This window comes from Lolium rigidum, chromosome 3, assembly GCF_022539505.1.
Source record: "Lolium rigidum isolate FL_2022 chromosome 3, APGP_CSIRO_Lrig_0.1, whole genome shotgun sequence".
Taxonomy (NCBI): domain Eukaryota; kingdom Viridiplantae; phylum Streptophyta; class Magnoliopsida; order Poales; family Poaceae; genus Lolium; species Lolium rigidum.
The window spans coordinates 183,801,936-183,820,783 of record NC_061510.1 but is presented as its reverse complement, the minus strand read 5'-3'; positions in this window follow the sequence as shown (position 1 = coordinate 183,820,783).

Sequence of the window (18,848 nt, the reverse complement as noted above, 5' to 3'; positions counted from 1 at the left end):
GGCGCAAAGACAAAAGGGCCATATCATATCACATATGAACTGCATGTGATGTTAATCCGTTTATGCATCTTATTTTGCTTAGATCGCGACGGTAGCATTATAAGATGATCCCTCTCACTAAAATATCAAGATAATAAAGTGTTCATCCTTAGTAGCACCGTTGCCAAGACTTGTCGTTTCGAAGCATCTCGTGATGATCGGGTGTGATAGAATCAACAAGTGCATACAACGGGTGCAAGCCAATTTTGCACATGCGGATACTAAGGTGGCCTTGACGAGCCTAGCATGTACAGACATGGTCTCGGAACACATGATACCGAAAGGTAGAGCATGAATCATATGATTGATATGATGAACACTTTGAGTGTTCGCCATTGAAGTTACATCTTGTCTCGTGATGATCGGACTTGGTGTAGTGGATTTGGTTCGTGTGATCACTAAGACAATGCGAGGGATATTGTTTTGAGTGGGAGTTCACCTAGTTTTTAATTTTGTTAAATTAAAATTTGAACTCAATTTGTCATAAACTTAGTCTAAACTATTGCAAATATGTTGTAGATATGGCGTCCCCAATCAATTTTAACCAGTTCCTAGAGAAAGAAAAGCTTAAGAGCAACGGTAGCAACTTCACCGACTGGTTCCGTCATGTGAGGATCTTCCTCAATGGCGGAAATCTGCAATATGTGCTTGATGCACCGCTAGGTGACCCTCCTGCGAAACTGAAACCGATGAAGTAAAGAATGTTTACGCGACTCGGAAAACTCGGTACTCTCAAGTTCGGTGTGCCATCTTATGCGATCCGGAAGCCGATCTTCAAAAACGTTTTGAGCACCACGATCCACATGAGTTAGTCAATGAGTTGAAAACTATCTTTGAGACTCATGCGGCCGTGGAATGCTATGAAGCATCGAAACACTTCTTCGACTGCATGATGGAAGAAGGCAGCTCCGTTAGTGAGCACATGCTCGCCATGACCGGGCATGCGAAGAAACTCGGTGACTTGGGAATAGTGATTCCTAACGGATCGGGGATTAATCGTGTCCTTCAATCACTGCCACCTAGTTACAAGAACTTTGTGATGAATTACAATATGCGAGAACATGAACAAAGAGTTACCTGAACTCTTCGCCATGCTAAAATCTGCTGAGATTGAAATTAAGAAAGAGCACCAAGTGTTGATGGTCAACAAGACCACCAGCTTCAAGAAACGGGGCAAGTCTAAAGGCAAGAACAAGAAGAGTGGCAAGAAAGCTGCCACGCCTCCTGTGAAACCTAAGACCGGCCCTAAGCCCGATGCTTGAGTGCTATTACTGCAAGGAGAAGGGACACCTGGAAGCGTAATTGCTCCAAGTATTTGGCGGATCTGAAGAGCGGCCTTGTCAAGAAGAAGAAAGAAGGTATATCTGATATACATGTTATAGATGTTTATCTTACTGGTTCTCGTACTAGTACCTGGGTATTTGATACTGGTTCGGTTGCTCATATTTGTAACTCGAAACAGGAACTAAAGAATAAACGAAGACTACTAAAGGATGAAGTGACCATGCGCGTTGGAAATGGATCCAAAGTCGATGTGATCGCTGTCGGCACACTTCCTCTACATCTACCTTCGGGATTAGTTTTAAGCCTCAATAATTGTTATTTTGTACCCGCGTTAAGCATGAACATTATATCTGGATCTTGTTTAATGCAAGACGGTTATTCATTCAAGTCTGAGAATAATGGTTGTTCTATTTTTATGAATAATATCTTTTATGGTCGAGCACCTGAAAAGAATGGCTTATTTCTATTAGATCTCGATAGTAGTGATACACATATACATAACATTGATGCTAAGCGAATTAAATTGAATGATAATTCTACTTATATGTGGCACTTGTCGTCTTGGTCATATTGGAGTGAAACGCATGAAGAAACTCCATACCGATGGATTACTTGAATCGCTTGACTTTGAGTCACTTGATAGATGCGAAGCATGTCTAATGGGAAAAATGACTAAGACTCCATTCTCTGGTATTATGGAGCGAGCTACTGACTTATTGGAAATCATACATACCGATGTGTGCGGACCAATGAGTGTAGCATCGCGCGGTGGTTATCGTTATGTTCTAACCTTCACGGATGATCCGAGTAGATATGGGTATATCTATTTCATGAAACATAAATCCGAAACTTTCGAGAAGTTTAAGGAATTCCAAAGTGAAGTAGAAAATCAACGTAACAAGAAGATTAAATTTCTACGATCTGATCGTGGAGGTGAATATCTGAGTTATGAGTTTGGCATGCATTTAAAGAAATGCGGAATACTTTCACAATTGACACCGCCGGGAACACCACAACGAAACGGTGTGTCCGAACGTCGTAATCGAACTCTCTTAGATATGGTTCGTTCTATGATGTCTCTTACGATTTGCCGTTATCATTTTGGAGTTATGCATTAGAGACAGCCGCATTCACTTTAAATAGAGCACCATCAAAATCCGTTGAAACGACGCCGTATGAATTATGGTTTAATAAGAAACCTAAGTCTGTCGTTCCTTAAAGTTTGGGGTTGCGAAGCCTATGTAAAAAAGTTACAACCGGACAAGCTAGAACCCAAAGCGGAGAAATGCGTCTTCATAGGATACCCTAAGGAAACTATAGGGTACACTTTCTATCACGGATCCGAAGGCAAGATCTTTGTTGCTAAGAACGGAACCTTTCTTGAGAAAGAATTTCTCACTAAAGAAGTGACTGGAAGAAAAGTAGAACTCGATGAGATTGAAGAATCTCTGCTCGTTGATCGAGTAGCGCGAGTACGGAAGATGTTCATGTGCCGCCTACACCGGCAACGAGAGGAAGCTAATGATAATGATCATGAAACTTCAAATGAGATAGCTACTGAACCTCGCAGATCGACAAGGGAACGTGCCACTCCAGATTGGTATGATCCTTGTCTAAATGTCATGATTGTGGATAACAATGATGAAGAGCCTGCGACGTATGAAGAAGCGATGATGAGCCCAGATTCCAACAAATGGCAAGAAGCCATAAAATCCGAAATGGGATCCATGTATGATAACAAAGTATGGACTTTGGTAGACTTACCTGATAGCCGCAAGGGTGTCGAGAATAAATGGATCTTCAAGAGAAAAACAGATGCTGATGGTAATATTACTGTCTATAAAGCTCGACTTGTCGCAAAGGGTTTCCGACAAATTCAAGGTGTTGACTACGATGAGACTTTCTCACATGTAGCGAAGCTAAAATCTGTGAGGATTTTGTTAGCAATAGCTGCATTTTTCGATTATGAGATTTGGCAGATGGATGTCAAAACGGCGTTCCTTAATGGAGACATTGAGGAAGAGTTGTATATGGTACAACCCAAAGGTTTTGTCGATCCTAAAAATGCTGACAAAGTATGCAAGCTTCAGCGTTCAATCTATGGACTGAAGCAAGCATCGAGAAGTTGGAACCGACGCTTTGATAAGGTGATCAAAGACTTCGGGTTTATACAGTGTCATGGAGAGGCGTGTATTTACAAGAAAGTGAGTGGGAGCTCTGTAGCATTCCTGATATTATATGTAGATGACATATTATTGATTGGGAATGATATAGAACTATTAAGCAGTGTAAAGGGTTATTTGAATAATAGTTTTTCAATGAAAGACCTTGGTGAAGCATCGTATATATTAGGCATCAAGATTTATAGAGATAGATCAAGACGTCTAATAGGGCTATCACGAGTACATACCTGGACAAGATTCTAAAGAAGTTTAGAATGGACGAAAGTAAGAAAGGATTCTTACCTATGTTACCGGGCAAGGTCTTGAGTAAGACTCAAGGTCCGGCTACGGCGAGAAGAAAGAGAAAGGATGAGTCAGATCCCCTATGCCTCGGCGAGTAGGCTCTATCATGTATGCCATGCTATGTACAAGACCGGATATAGCACATGTTGTTAGTTTGACTAGCGAGATATCAAAGTGATCCGGGAATGGAACACTGGACAGCGGTCAAGAATATCCTGAAGTACTTGAAAAGAACTAAGGATATGTTTCTTTGTTATGGAGGTGACCAAGAGCTCGTTGTAACAAGTTACACCGATGCAAGTTGGAACACCGATCCCGATGACTCTAAGTCACGATCCGGGTACGTGTTTATATTGAATGGTGCTGCGATGAGCTGGGCAAGCTCGAAGCGAGTGCACGGTGGCGAAATCCTCAACGGAATCGGAGTACATAGCGGCTTCGGAGGCTTCATCAGAAGCGGTATGGATGAAGAGGTTCATTGTAGAGCTCGGTGTGGTTCCTAGTGCATTGGACCCACTAGTCATCTACTGTGACAACATGGGTGCCATCGCCAATGCACAAGAACCAAGGTCACACAAGAGGCTGAAGCATATCAAGCTGCGTTATCATTCGATTCGCGAGTACATCGAAGATGGAGAAGTAAAGATTTGCAAAGTACACACCGATCTGAATGTAGCAGATCCGTTGACTAAAGCTCTCCCTAGGGCAAAGCATGACCAACACCCGAATGCCATGGGTGTTAGGTACCTTACAATGTAATCTAGATTATTGACTCTAGTGCAAGTGGGAGACTGTTGGAGATATGCCCAAGAGGCAATAATAAAAGTGGTTATTATATATCTTTATGTTTATGATAAATGTTTATATACCATGCTATAATTGTATTAACCGAAACATTGATACATGTGTGTTATGTAAACAAACAAATGAGTCCCTAGTAAGCCTCTTAACTAGCTTGTTGATTAATAGATGATTAAGTTTCATAATCATGAACATTGGATGTTATTAATGACAAGGTTATATCATTATATGAATGATGTAATGGACACACCCAATTAAGCGTAGCATAAGATCACGTCATTAAGTTATTTGCTATAAGCTTTCGATACATAGTTACCTAGTCCTTATGACCATGAGATCATGTAAATCACTTATACCGGAAAGGTACTTTGATTACATCAAACGCCACTTGCGTAAATGGGTGGTTATAAAGGTGGGATTAAGTATCCGGAAAGTATGAGTTGAGGCATATGGATCAACGAGTGGGATTTGTCCATCCCGATGACGGATAGATATACTCCGGGCCCTCTCGGTGGAATGTCGTCTAATGTCTTGCAAGCATATGAATAAGTTCATAAGAGACCACATACCACGGTACGAGTAAAGAGTACTTGTCGAGGAGACGAGGTTGAACAAGGTATAGAGTGATACCGATGATCAAACCTCGGACAAGTAAAATATCGCGTGACAAAGGGAATTGGTATCGTATGTGAATGGTTCATTCGATCACTAAGTCATCGTTGAATATGTGGGAGCCATTATGGATCTCCAGATCCCGCTATTGGTTATTGGTCGGAGTAAGTACTCAACCATGTCCGCATAGTTCGCGAACCGTAGGGTGACACACTTAAAGTTGGATGTTGAAATGGTAGAACTTGAATATGGAATGGAGTTCGAATATTTGTTCGGAGTCCCGGATGAGATCTCGGACATCACGAGGAGTTCCGGAATGGTCCGGAGAATAAGATTCATATATAGGATGTCATTTTATGTGTTTGAAAATGATTCGGAAGGTTCTATGGAAGGTTCTAGAAGGTTCTAGAAAAGTCCGGAAGAAACCACTAAGGAAGGCGGAGTCCCGGAGGGACTCCACCTCCCATGGCCGGCCAACCCTAAGGGGGAGGAGTCCCAAGTGGACTCCCCAAAGGGGGCCGGCCACCCTCCCACATGGAAGGGGGAAATCCCACCTCAAGTGGGATTCCCACCTTGGGTAGGTTTCCCTATCACATGGAAGGTTTTGGGTTCGGGTCTTATTCGGAGACTTGTAGTCCAACACTTGGGGCTTCCACCTATATAATGAGGGACCAAGGGGAGGGGGCCGGCCACCCAAAGACCACAAGGTGGCCGCACCCCATAGTGGCCGGCGCCCCCTCTCCCAAACCCTAGCCGCCCCACCTCCTCCACCTCTCCCGCAACGCTTAGCGAAGCTCCGCCGGAGTTCTCCATCGCCACCGCCACCACGCCGTCGTGCTGCCGGATTCAAGGAGGAGCTACTACTTCCGCTGCCCGCTGGAACGGGGAGAAGGACGTCGTCTTCATCAACAACCGAACGTGTGACCGAGTACGGAGGTGCTGCCCGTTCGTGGCGCCGTGATCAAGATCTTCTACGCGCTTTTGCAAGCGGCAAGTGAACGTCTACCGCAGCAACAAGAGCCTCCTCTTGTAGGCTTTGGAATCTCTTCAAGGGTGAGACTCGATAATCCCCTCGTTGCTACCGTCTTCTAGATTGCATCTTGGCTTGGATTTCGTGTTCGCGGTAGAATTTTTTTTTTCTATGCTACGTTATCCTACACAAGCTCACACATGCCAAGGGCTATGCATGTCCGGCCCTCTTTTGGTCAAGTTCAAGTGAAGATCAAAGCAGCAATGTCACCTTGTATGATGGCTATTGCTCGGGGAAAATTTGCTAGAGGGAGAAAGAGAGATGGAGATGGGTTGCACATGGGGGTGTAAGGCAAGGTTGGCAACAAGGTTTGCAAGTTTTGAAAATATCAAGATAAGGTGAGAAGTCATGGTGATGGTGGTGATGGTGATGGTGAGATCCAAATGGAATTTTGAAGAAAGGTCCAAAGTGTAGATGAGAGGAGTAGTTGGATTATTTGGAAGTATTTGAACAAGTTAAATTGGCTAGCAAAAGTTCATGGTTCACCACATAGATATTTTTGGTTAAACACGAGGAAGGTTTAGAATAGAAAAGCTATGCTATGGAGAAGAAGGAATAATAGGCATAGGTTTCACTCTCAAGGTTTTAGGTAACAAGGTTTGTGCAAAAACCCATGAGGGGTTCTAAGTAAGAGGTAGAGAGAAAAGAATTTGGGAATTTTCTAGTTTAAAAAAATGGGAACACTACTATATTTAGATCTTAAGGGTGGGTGATGCAAGGAAATGGTTAGCCTCTTCATCTATTCTCCAAAAGAGTGAGGAGAGAGTATCATGTTAGAGATGGTTGGCCCTAAAATGATTGAGGAGGGTTGGATAAACTTGGAGGGATGAAAAAGCAATTGGATAATATTCATTTGTTGGACAATGTTTATTTACCAAGGTCATGACTAGAAGGAGTTGTGATCTTGAATGATATATATTTGAGATGTATTATTGGTAATGACCATACCATGAATACTTGATCACAAATCAAATAGCCTTCAATTTATTTTGGTGTCTATGGCCTTGTTTTTGATATTAAACAAATACGCTTAAAAAATTGAAAAAGAGGAGAGGTCTTAGAAGAGTAGAATGATCCATAGAGGAATAGAAAATATGGATCATTCCATTTTATTTTTAGGAAACCAAAACTACACATAAAAGCTTTCACAAGATTTTAGATTTACATAAAGTAAGGGTAAGCTATTTGGTAAATACTTTGTGTTAGAACAAAATAACTTTTCAGAAACTATTTTGTGATACTATGATCAAAGGTGATCATAGTCAAATTTTTAAAAGAAGGGGTTTTGACAAAATCCTTTGAATTCAGATTTGGAGTCATAAAACAAAAAGTGGTTTTGGGGTTTAGGTCAAAAGGTATAATTATTTGAAAAAGAGGAGGTTAAGGTAATACAAGGGTGACCATAGCTTTACTATTTTTCTTGAGAATAGAATATGTGAGTTGGGGTACTTTATGGGAAAACACCAAGCATAGGGTTTATGCATTGGTAAAGGAAAAGAATTTTCCAGGAGCACACATGTGTTTTATTTAGTGAGTTGTTAAGTTGTTTTAACACTAGAGGTGTTATTCTACGAGGTAACTCAAGACAATTGCAACAAGCACAACAAGACAATTTATCTACTAACAGATCAAAGCAATTCATTATAACAAACAGATCAAGGCAATTCATCTAATTAGTCTTTAGAAAAAGTTTTTTGTTCCCCCTGATTTTTGCAATATGGACAACTAATCAAGGTTGCAAAAGTTAGGGTGTGACAGATCTTCCACCCTTAAAATAATCTCGTCCCGAGATTTACTGAGCGTAGAACTAGAGGGGTTATAAAGTTTAACCAAAGTCAGACTCCATTCTTCTGTAGACGTGCCATTGTTGAGAAGGTCGTTGCTTTATATTCAGGGAGACATGATGGATTCCTGCCTATGGTGAGCTTCATGAAGGGTTGACTACTCCATGCAGGTGTTGGATCTGTAGCTTCCCCATGATCCTAGCGGTGGTTCAAGATTATTGGGAGGGTTAGTGCACCCAACGGTGCTTGATGAGGGTTGAAAACTTTTTAGAGTTTGCTTAAGATATAGTGGAAGACGAAGTCTTCCACCCTTAGGATTGTTCAGCGGGGTTTTTGAAAATTAGAGCTTCAGCCACGGGTCTTGTCGGCGCTTTCGAAGGAGTCATTGATCTCTCGTCTTGAGTCGAACATCTTTAGGGAGCGAGGTGCAGTCCACAGCTTCAAGGGGAGTAAATGTATCCCAACGAGTTCCCAACGATGTTTTAGAAAGGTTGAAAAGGTTAGGGTTAGCTCCACTTTTTTAGTGGAAGACGAAGTCTTCCACCCTTAAGATTCTTCATCGGGCTTTCGGAAAAACTCAGAGCTTCTGCCTTGTAGTTCTGTCTGGGCTTCTGAAGAAGTCGTCGATCTTCCGTATTTAGTTGAAGAATCTTCAGGGGCGACGTGCAGACCACAACTTCAAGAGGCACTCACGTGTTAACTAAATCATATGGGACGCGCGGTGAGTTAGTAAGTTGATGAAACGCCTAGTTGGTATCCATATGAAGCAACAATAGAGGTTGTCGAAGACAATATTCCGTTGGAGGGTCGGTGCTGACTTCTACCAGCTAAGAAGTTAGCGGGTAAACTACGCCTAAAGTCTTGAGTCTTGAGGTATCTTCTGGAGCTTCACTTGATGAGGACCAGATGAACCATGTGATGTAGCTTGGCTTTGACTCTATTGTTCAGCTTGTTAGACGGTGTGTTAGAGGGTGGTTTCAAGAAGATATCCTCGAGGTTAGCGCGAATATACTCCAAGGTTAGATCAAGTTAGTAATGCTTCTCGCAGAGTTGCAGTCACTCTTGAAGGTAGGGGCTTCTGCTTCCTTGGCGTAGTAGAGATACTTCCAGCTGATCTTGAAGGTAGTCGGCGTAGATAGGGGTCTGGGTTAGTTTTAATGACGGTTGAGAAACAACTTCTAACGGGGTTAGAGTTAGAGTCTTCCGTTAACCTATCCAACTAACTAGCAGTTAGCAATACATCGGCGAGGTAGGTGAGGGTGATAACTTCCTAGGGAGGCTTCCTACGCTAGGTTATCACACTAAGAGTGTTTTTCAGACCTAAAACCCACGACAATCATACAAACAACAAACAGATAAAAACACTCAAGACAGCACACGAGGGAACTACAAGCAATCATCACACCAGACATGGTACTCTAGGTACCCAGAAATTCCTAATGCGCGGGGGTAGCTCAATCAAAGCGATTGAGTTTGTCCTATCCATCCTATAGGTTTGGGGCTGGTCACATATGTCGACGTCTTCATCTTGCTGGCATCGACTTCAATAGGGATCCTTGTAGCAGTTGTTGGTGACGCAGGCCTGATGTTGACTCGTTGATGTTGAGGTGGAGGCGAAAACTGCGTAGAACTTCGGGTCTCATCATCCCGAGGATGCGAGGTCTTCAGAGGGGTAGCTGTCGAGGTACTCCCAAAGTTGCAACTTCCGGTGGCTGGCCTAAAAATTACTAGTCAAGAACTGAGGACTTGATCCCAGACGACTGCAAAAAGGTGCAAATCCAAAGAGGAACAAGGTCAAATCTTTGACATACTTTGGTGAAAACCAAAGACATGACGTTATCATCCCTACATGAGCACGACTAAGTCGACATCCAACCTTCAATAGCTGCTGTTGGAGATACGTGAGACTTCATAAAAAGGTTGATCCATCTTCGACTTCGAGTCTCCGGTCTGAGTCGGGGACATCGTCCAATATGTAGGTTTGAAGTGGATGAGACAATAGAGTAAGAATTTTCAAACATTTTAATAAAGCGGAGAGATAAGAATTTAGAAGCTTTGAAGAAATAAGAGGAGTAGAAGCTAAGCTTCCGACTAAAGAAAGAATTTGTTTCGTAAATAGGTTTTTCCAATTACTTGTTTCTTAACTACGTCCATGCTAACTAAGGTCTCCTACAGTCAGGATAGCTCTGATACCAGCTCTGTGGGGACCCCGGACTAGCTGTCCAAAATCCCTGTTATGTATACAGTTCACGATCCCATGATCAGTGCGTCGTGAACACATAACCGAACTGATATCAAATCACACCATCCATTACAAAGCGTAATAAGAAAATTACAACAAGGTCACATGACCATCCTTACATAATAGCCTCGAAGGGCCTAACTAAACATCAGAGTAGCAACATCACTTCAGCAGCGCAGTACCCAAGTCATCTGCCATAACCCTACATGCAACTGACAGGGAAGACGTTCGTAGCTCGCATAGACGTCGCCAACTCCTTCTTCATCCGTCGTGTTCCTCCAAGTCTGGCCAAGTAAATAGCCAGGGACAAAGCCGTGAGTACATTGGAATTGTACTCGCAAACCATCAACAAGGTGATAACAATTCTAACTAGAGAAGACAAGAGAGAAGAGCTAATTTCTCTTGTGGAAATAGCATGAAGAAGAGAATAGTTTCTCTTGTGGATATAGCATTCCAACTTCGCAGTTGAAGGGGACACTAAGAAGGTTCTATGACATCTCTATATCTTTATGGAAGAAGATACTTCAAAATAGTTCCACAACATAAAACACTAGGATGGGGTAACCCAATTTTATTTATCCTTCCCGACCATCTCCATATGGTCGACACATCCTTTCCCGTACCCTTCCGGTACTTCAAAACAAGTTCTTTCCTTTCCTTTGTCAAACAATTATGTAAAAAAAACTCATCAGGCTAAGCAACAGCCATTCCAACCGTCCATGACCGCGGACGCGGCTATTCGAATAGATTTCACTCTGCAGAGTTTGCACACTTTCCTCACAACTATCCGGATACCTATCGTGTGTGCATCATCCCCGCATAACAACATATGCCACGACGGATACCCGAACATAACCTTTCGCCCATTCGACTTAACACGAGGTCCTACCCTATGGAGTATGTACCTCCCCGGCACCGTGGCAGCTCACCTCCTCTTGAGCGTGGCTCCACCGCCAAGCCAGTAGACCCATAGTGTCTTCCGGACGGTTCAGCCCCGAAGGCCTCCCGTTATACTATTGTCCCAACCATGACAACCCGGACTCGGGGGTAACCGTACCCTTGTATAGTTGTGCGGTGCCTCATGCTAAGAAGAACAAACGTCAAGTTAAGCTCTGTGCCCACGTTGGAGTAGCTATGGTTGCGCGGGTTAATTGTCACGGGTGAATACTTAGACGCCAAAGTTTTCATAAACAAGATTCTCTTTCCAACCATCTTTGCCAAGATCCTTTTCTTTCATAAACACACACTAAGGTAAGTCCAACTCACCCAAGGTTTTCCAAAAATTCTTTTCAACAAGGTATTTTTCCAAGGGGTTCCCAACCTATAGTTTCATGTAAGAACTAAGAGACAACAATGGCATGATGCTAGCCATCATACCATTAAGGAGGTGATAAATGAGGTGTCAAGGGGATCATACATACTTAGGATAAGCATGCGTAGGGACAACATAAGTAGTATGATTAAACAAGGGTCATGATGTTAATCATCATACCACTAAGAAGATGATAATATATGTGGTCAAGGGGGCATACATGCTTAGGGTAAGCATGCATAGTAGAGGGTTCAACATACTTGGGAGCAAGTATGCATAGTAGAGGACCAATCATAACACAAGATACAAGGAACCAAGCATATAATGGAACAATGAACACAACAAAGAGGATAATTAGCAAGAGATCAAAAGATGGCTTGCCTTGGTTGGCTTAAATGTCCCTGGACTTCTTCAACTCCATCAAAAGAATTCCAACAATAAATAAAATCCTTTTCCGAACCACTTCTTCTTCTCCCCCGGAATTGTTCGCATCTATCGCCGGAAAATATAAAAGGAACACAATCAACACATTGCACCAATAAAACAAACATGCAACAATCCAAAACTAACCACTCAACTAAGGGCTATCATGTTAAGAACTTATAGTTATTTCAAAACAACTTTATAAAAGAAAACCCATTTTATTTACCTAGTAAAGGCATGAGAGTATCACAACTTAGCAATTTCCTCTCTCGGCTAGCTCCATGGCATAAACTAAACATCCCATGGTAGATAACACTATCAAGAAGACAAGTGCAATGCTTTTGGCCTCAAAACATTCATCTTTTATTTTCAAACATTTTTGAAGAGGTAGAAATCATTTATCTCTTTTATTTTGTTAACAAAACACTACACACAAAAAATAGGAAGCAAACCATATACCACACTTTTTTAAATCGTAAGCAAAACCATAAAACTTGGTTTAAGTTGCAGAAGTTTTTGTTTTGCAAGAATGAAACATAGGTTGTCATTTTTAATAAAGGAGATGGGCAAAGTTTTTAAATAAACAAAAAGTTTTGGTTCAACAATTCATGTGACACACACATATTACTAATAGTAAAAAATATGCATGAACAGTGACTAAAAATATTTTTCCTAGATGGCCAGTACTAAAACAAGACTAACACAATTGGATTTACCCAAAAATATTAATGCTACAATTTTAGGAATTATCTAGAGACTGCAATACACATAGAACAAGTTTAATTCACCAAAAATCATACAAAAATCCTAAAAATATGAGGCCAAAGGCATTGGAAAGGTAATGCAATTTCTGATCTAATGCAGTTTGTTTCACTGGATTTGGGTGTATAGAACTCAAGTTATGCTTAAATTAGGATCTCTGGTTTTTAATACATTTTAACCACTTTCAAATTTTCAAACGAATCTCCTGGGCGGGAAAACAGTGGGCCGTGCGGGTGTGGAGTTTTGGGCCGGCCCAGGAGAGGGTTTCCAGGTGGAGTGTGAAGAAAAACGAAAAAAGAAAAGGCATGGGAGGGGAGCCCGGGGCGGGGCCCATGTGCATGGCCGACGTGGCCCAGGGCCATGCACGCGCACGGGAAGACGACCTGGAGCGTCGTTCTTCTCCGCTGTGCTCGCGAGGCGGACGGAAAAAAAAGGCGGGGTCGGCCAGGGGGCTTACCGGCGGTAGTTGAGGGCGCCGGCGGAGGCTGGGCAGGGGCGCGGCGGGTCGAGGCCGCCCGGGGCGCGTCCGGCAGCTCCTTCTCCGTCCGCAGCAGCTCTGCCCCGAGGGTTCCTTCTCCGCAGACCTCTCCCGGGCGGACGACCACGGCGGTTACCGGCGAACCTAGGCGGCGAGGAGAGGGTGGTTAGGTCAAGGAGAAGAGGGCGAATGAGGCGGGGCATAGAGGAAGGGAGAAGGGCGTCGGGGGCGTGTGCTCGGCCATGTCCGCCACCCGCACGGTGACCAAGGGCTGGTGGTTCCTCTCCGGCAGCCAGGGCCAGGGAGGCGCTGCGCCTCTCAAAGCGTGGAGAGAGGGAGTGGTGAGGGGAGTGGAGTGGGGTGTGAGGCGAAGGGAGAGGCTGGACGGCTTTTATAGGTGTGCGGGGTGCGAGGGCGGTGACCGTGGCCAACGGGAGGGCGCGCGCGCGGTGCCGCTGGCCAATGGGTGCGCGCGTGGTGACGTCTGGGCGGTGCTGGGAGGTGACGCAATAGGGCTGGCGTCAGCTGGCAGCGCGGGAGAAGGGAGGGTCGAGCGGGAGGTGAGTTCTGTGCGTGTGCACGTCCTCTCCGTGTTGAAACAGGGCTCGGATGGGGTGTGGACGTGGGCTGCCCGTTTGGGCTAGGTTGGAGAGAGCGGGAGAGGGCCCAGAGGGAGGTTCTGGGGAGGTTGAGTCGGGCCAAGAGGTGGTGCTCCAGCTGGTGCCTCAACAGCTCATGGCCCGGCCATGTTTGAAGATTTTAAGGTTTGAGAGATGAAGATTTAGAGGGAGAGGGAGAAAAATAGAGGAAAAGGGGGTGTGTAGCTAATTGGCCGGTCAAAGAAGATGGAGATGAAGAGGCAAGCTCACACATGCCAAGGGCTATGCATGTCCGGCCCTCTTTTGGTCAAGTTCAAGTGAAGATCAAAGGAGCAATGTCACCTTGTATGATGGCTATTGCTCGGGGAAAATTTGCTAGAGGGAGAAAGAGAGATGGAGATGGGTTGCACATGGGGGTGTAAGGCAAGGTTGGCAACAAGGTTTGCAAGTTTTGAAAATATCAAGATAAGGTGAGAAGTCATGGTGATGGTGGTGATGGTGAGATCCAAATGGAATTTTGAAGAAAGGTCCAAAGTGTAGATGAGAGGAGTAGTGGGATTATTTGGAAGTATTTGAACAAGTTAAATTGGCTAGCAAAAGTTCATGGTTCACCACATAGATATTTTTGGTTAAACACGAGGAAGGTTTAGAATAGAAAAGCTATGCTATGGAGAAGAAGGAATAATAGGCATAGGTTTCACTCTCAAGGTTTTAGGTAACAAGGTTTGTGCAAAAACCCATGAGGGGTTCTAAGTAAGAGGTAGAGAGAAAAGAATTTGGGAATTTTCTAGTTTAAAAAAAGATGGGCACACTACTATATTTAGATCTTAAGGGTGGGTGATGCAAGGAAATGGTTAGCCTCTTCATCTATTCTCCAAAAGAGTGAGGAGAGAGTATCATGTTAGAGATGGTTGGCCCAAAAATGATTGAGGAGGGTTGGATGAACTTGGAGGGATGAAAAAGCAATTGGAGAATATTCATTTGTTGGACAATGTTTATTTACCAAGGTCATGACTAGAAGGAGTTGTGATCTTGAATGATATATATTTGAGATGTATTATTGGTAATGACCATACCATGGATACTTGATCACAAATCAAATAGCCTTCAATTTATTTTGGTGTCTATGGCCTTGTTTTTGATATTAAACAAATAGGCTTAAAAAAATTGAAAAAGAGGAGAGGTCTTAGAAGAGTAGAATGATCCATAGAGGAATAGAAAATATGGATCATTCCATTTTATTTTTAGGAAACCAAAACTACACATAAAAGCTTTCACAAGATTTTAGATTTACATAAAGTAAGGGTAAGCTATTTGGTAAATACTTTGTGTTAGAACAAAATAACATTTCAGAAACTATTTTGTGATATTATGATCAAAGGTGATCATAGTCAAATTTTTAAAAGAAGGGGTTTTGACAAAATCCTTTGAATTCAGATTTGGAGTCATAAAACAAAAAGTGGTTTTGGGGTTTAGGTCAAAAGGTATAATTATTTGAAAAAGAGGAGGTTAAGGTAATACAAGGGTGACCATAGCTTTACTATTTTTCTTGAAAATAGAATATGTGAGTTGGGGTACTTTATGGGAAAACACCAAGCATAGGGTTTATGCATTGGTAAAGGAAAAGAATTTTCCAGGAGCACACATGTGTTTTATTTAGTGAGTTGTTAAGTTGTTTTAACACTAGAGGTGTTATTCTACGAGGTAACTCAAGACAATTGCAACAAGCACAACAAGACAATTTATCTACTAACAGATCAAAGCAATTCATTATAACAAACAGATCAAGGCAATTCATCTAATTAGTCTTTAGAAAAAGTTTTTTGTTCCCCCTGATTTTTGCAATATGGACAACTAATCAAGGTTGCAAAAGTTAGGGTGTGACAGTAAGCCTTGAGGGGTTCCCAACCTATAGTTTCATGAGTTGAACTAGTATTGCTCTATGGCCGAGATGAGAGTCATCATGCCATAGAAGGTATAAAAGGGGTAATGGGTGGATCATACTTGCTTAAGGTAAGCATGTATTATGACAACACAGGGTGGATCAAACTTTCAGATTTGTGGTACTACTATACAACTTTGGTGGTGAAGGTTTACTATCCATCCAACATTCACAAGGGTACACGGCATACTTCTCTCAAGTTGAGAATTACACCAAGATTCATGACTTTGATACCTCTAGACTTGACAAAGTGGTGGGTGTGATGTAAACCTCTATCTTGAAATAGGACATGCTCATGATGAGCATACAAGTAGACCCAAGGGAGTAGCACGGCCATGATACCATGCATCCCTCTAACATGAGCATGGGTGGAAAATCACCACAAGGAAGTAAGATGGCTTGCCTTGGTTGGCTTGTCAACAAGTGACATCCAACAAGACATCAAACACATATAGAGAGAACAACACATATAGAAGCAAGATTCTTTGGCACGTCAACAAGTGACATCCAACAAGACATCAAACATAGTTCAAAGATGGCTTGCCTTGGTTGGCTTGTCCCTGGTCCTCCTCAAATCCTTCTCCAAAGTCCTCCCCTTCAACTTCTCCCTCGTTCGTATCTAGCGTCGCAAAAGTAAACGATGCATACAATCAACATATAACTCAAGAACCAAGAATAAATAAATGAAAGATGAAAATATGCAGGGGATTAGTTTGCAGTAACAAAACATGGTTTGGCCATTTTGATAAACAAAAAGTATCAAAGTTTAATTAAAAACATCAAACTCTAATCCTATCATTACATGTGACACCCATACAATCATAACCAGAGACGAAACATTACAAACAGAGGCTACTGGTATTTTTCCTAGATGCACAGTAACAATATAAGTTCAACACAATTGGATTCGTCCAAAAATATTAGTTTTTCAATTTTATGAATTAATAATACTAACCAGAATACAGTGATCATGTTTAATATATTAAAAACCGCACAAAAATCCTAAAAATACAAGGCCAGTGGCATCTGAAATATAATTTCATACTGGTTCTAATGCAATTGGAATCATGTCAATCGGAGATACCAAACTATTTTTATTAGCAAAACAGTATACTGGCAGATTTCCATTTTTAATTTCTATTTTATAAATTTTCAAACAATTAAAAAGGGCGGGAACGCCCTGGGCCGTACGGTGCTGTGCAGATGGGCCGGCCCAGTGGGGCTCTCCGGTGGTCGGAGAAAAAGGGAGAAAAAGAAAAAGGAAAAAGGAAAAAGGGCCGGGGGCCATGGCGGGCCAGGCCGTGCATGGCCAGCGTGGCTGCATGGCCCATGCAGCCGCTGGATCTGAATCCGACGGCCAGGAGCCGTCGTGTCCACGACGCGCGCGAGGCGCTCGCTGGCGTGGAGGAAGAAAGGGTGGCCAGGGGCTTACCGGCGGCCTGCGGTGACGTGGCTCGACGTAGGTGGCTTGGCGGCGTGGGTGTGCAGCTCGTGGACGTCCTGGCGATGCTCGGACACGTCGGCGTCGCTGTGGTGACCCGGCATACCACTGCATGGTGTAGTATGCAAGTCTGATATAACACCAATGAAACACCGTTCCACTCGTATTATATCGCTCAAAGTGGTACAACAGAAACATATGCGGGTCCAAGGCATGTCTATAGAATTACAACACAGACTCTTTACAAAAGATCCACACGACCTCCTACTTTACAATGAGGTAAAACCGCAAATAAACTCCGGAAGAACGACTCGTGATCTAATCTTATCACGGACTCTATTTAAAGAGTATTTGACTAGCTAAAGAGGCTATGACTAGATTCTAGCTAAATAGGAGCTAGGTTTAGGAAGATAGTTCCCTTCTACTACTTAATTTAGGGTTTCTCCATGGTAGTTGTAGTGTTTGACCCTTCCGGCAGGTTCTGTCCCCTTGAAGTATTCGTAGACTCCTCGGTCTTCGAGTTGCATGGTAGATCCTCCTTCGATGCCTCCATATCTAAGCAGGGGATTTAAGAGTGGGATGAGTACGAGCGTACTCAACAAGTTCATTATAGGAAAGAGGTGTTTAATGCACTAGCTATGGCATTAGACCAGAAAGTCTAATACCAATGCAGGTTTTCATAACCATTTCTTCAAAAGGTTGCTTTTATTCAGAAGAACTATGTCCGTCGGCCTTCACCGGTTTACTAGAACTTCATGGAGCTCCTTTCCGGCCGCGTTCGCAGTTCCATATCCCGGAACAGGGAGTGACAGGTCACGATTCATTACACTCTGCAGAGGTGTGTTGCTTTACCCATAAGAGATCTTAACCTTGATGCCAACCGAGTCTATAGTTCTCGTCCACACTTCCTTTGGTGTGAGGCCCGGTATAAGGTCATAGCCAATCATATTCCTCCGCTACCTCATACACCCACCCGTTGATGCAAACTCCGACCACTGGGTCCTCGCCGGTGCTCTTATACCAATTAAGGACGGCCCCCGACCACGACAACAGTTCAGGTCTCTACCATGAACTCCTTCGCCGGCAGCTGCAACCCATCATAGACCGCAATTACCGTGGGGACTTCATCGGGACCCCCACCCTACCACTTGTCCTCTCTTGGATCAAGGGTACCACTTGTCCTCTCTTGGATCAAGGGTCTACGGTAAAGCGCATCCGTTGATGTACAAGAGGTGGAAATACAATTGACTATTCCGTCCCACTCCAGATCTTATTGTTAACACGGGTATTACGGCACAAGAATCACTGGCGACATTTGTTGTTTAATCCTAGATGGATATAAACCCGTGCAATGGAACCTCCACCATATCAACACAATCCATGGTTCCATTGCCCACCACTTAGTCATATTCATAGTTATGAAAGTAGTGGTTTTGATTTTTATGCAATAGTGATAACCATAATACTTTGCAAGTAATTTGATAGAAATACTCAAATGACATGAGCAAGCGATGAACTTGCCTTTCTTGACTGCAAGATTATGCGAGCAAGGTCTTCAATACGCAATAACTCCAAATTCTGAAATAGCATCATCGTCCGGTAAGGACGATGTTTAAAAGATTGGCAAGGATGCA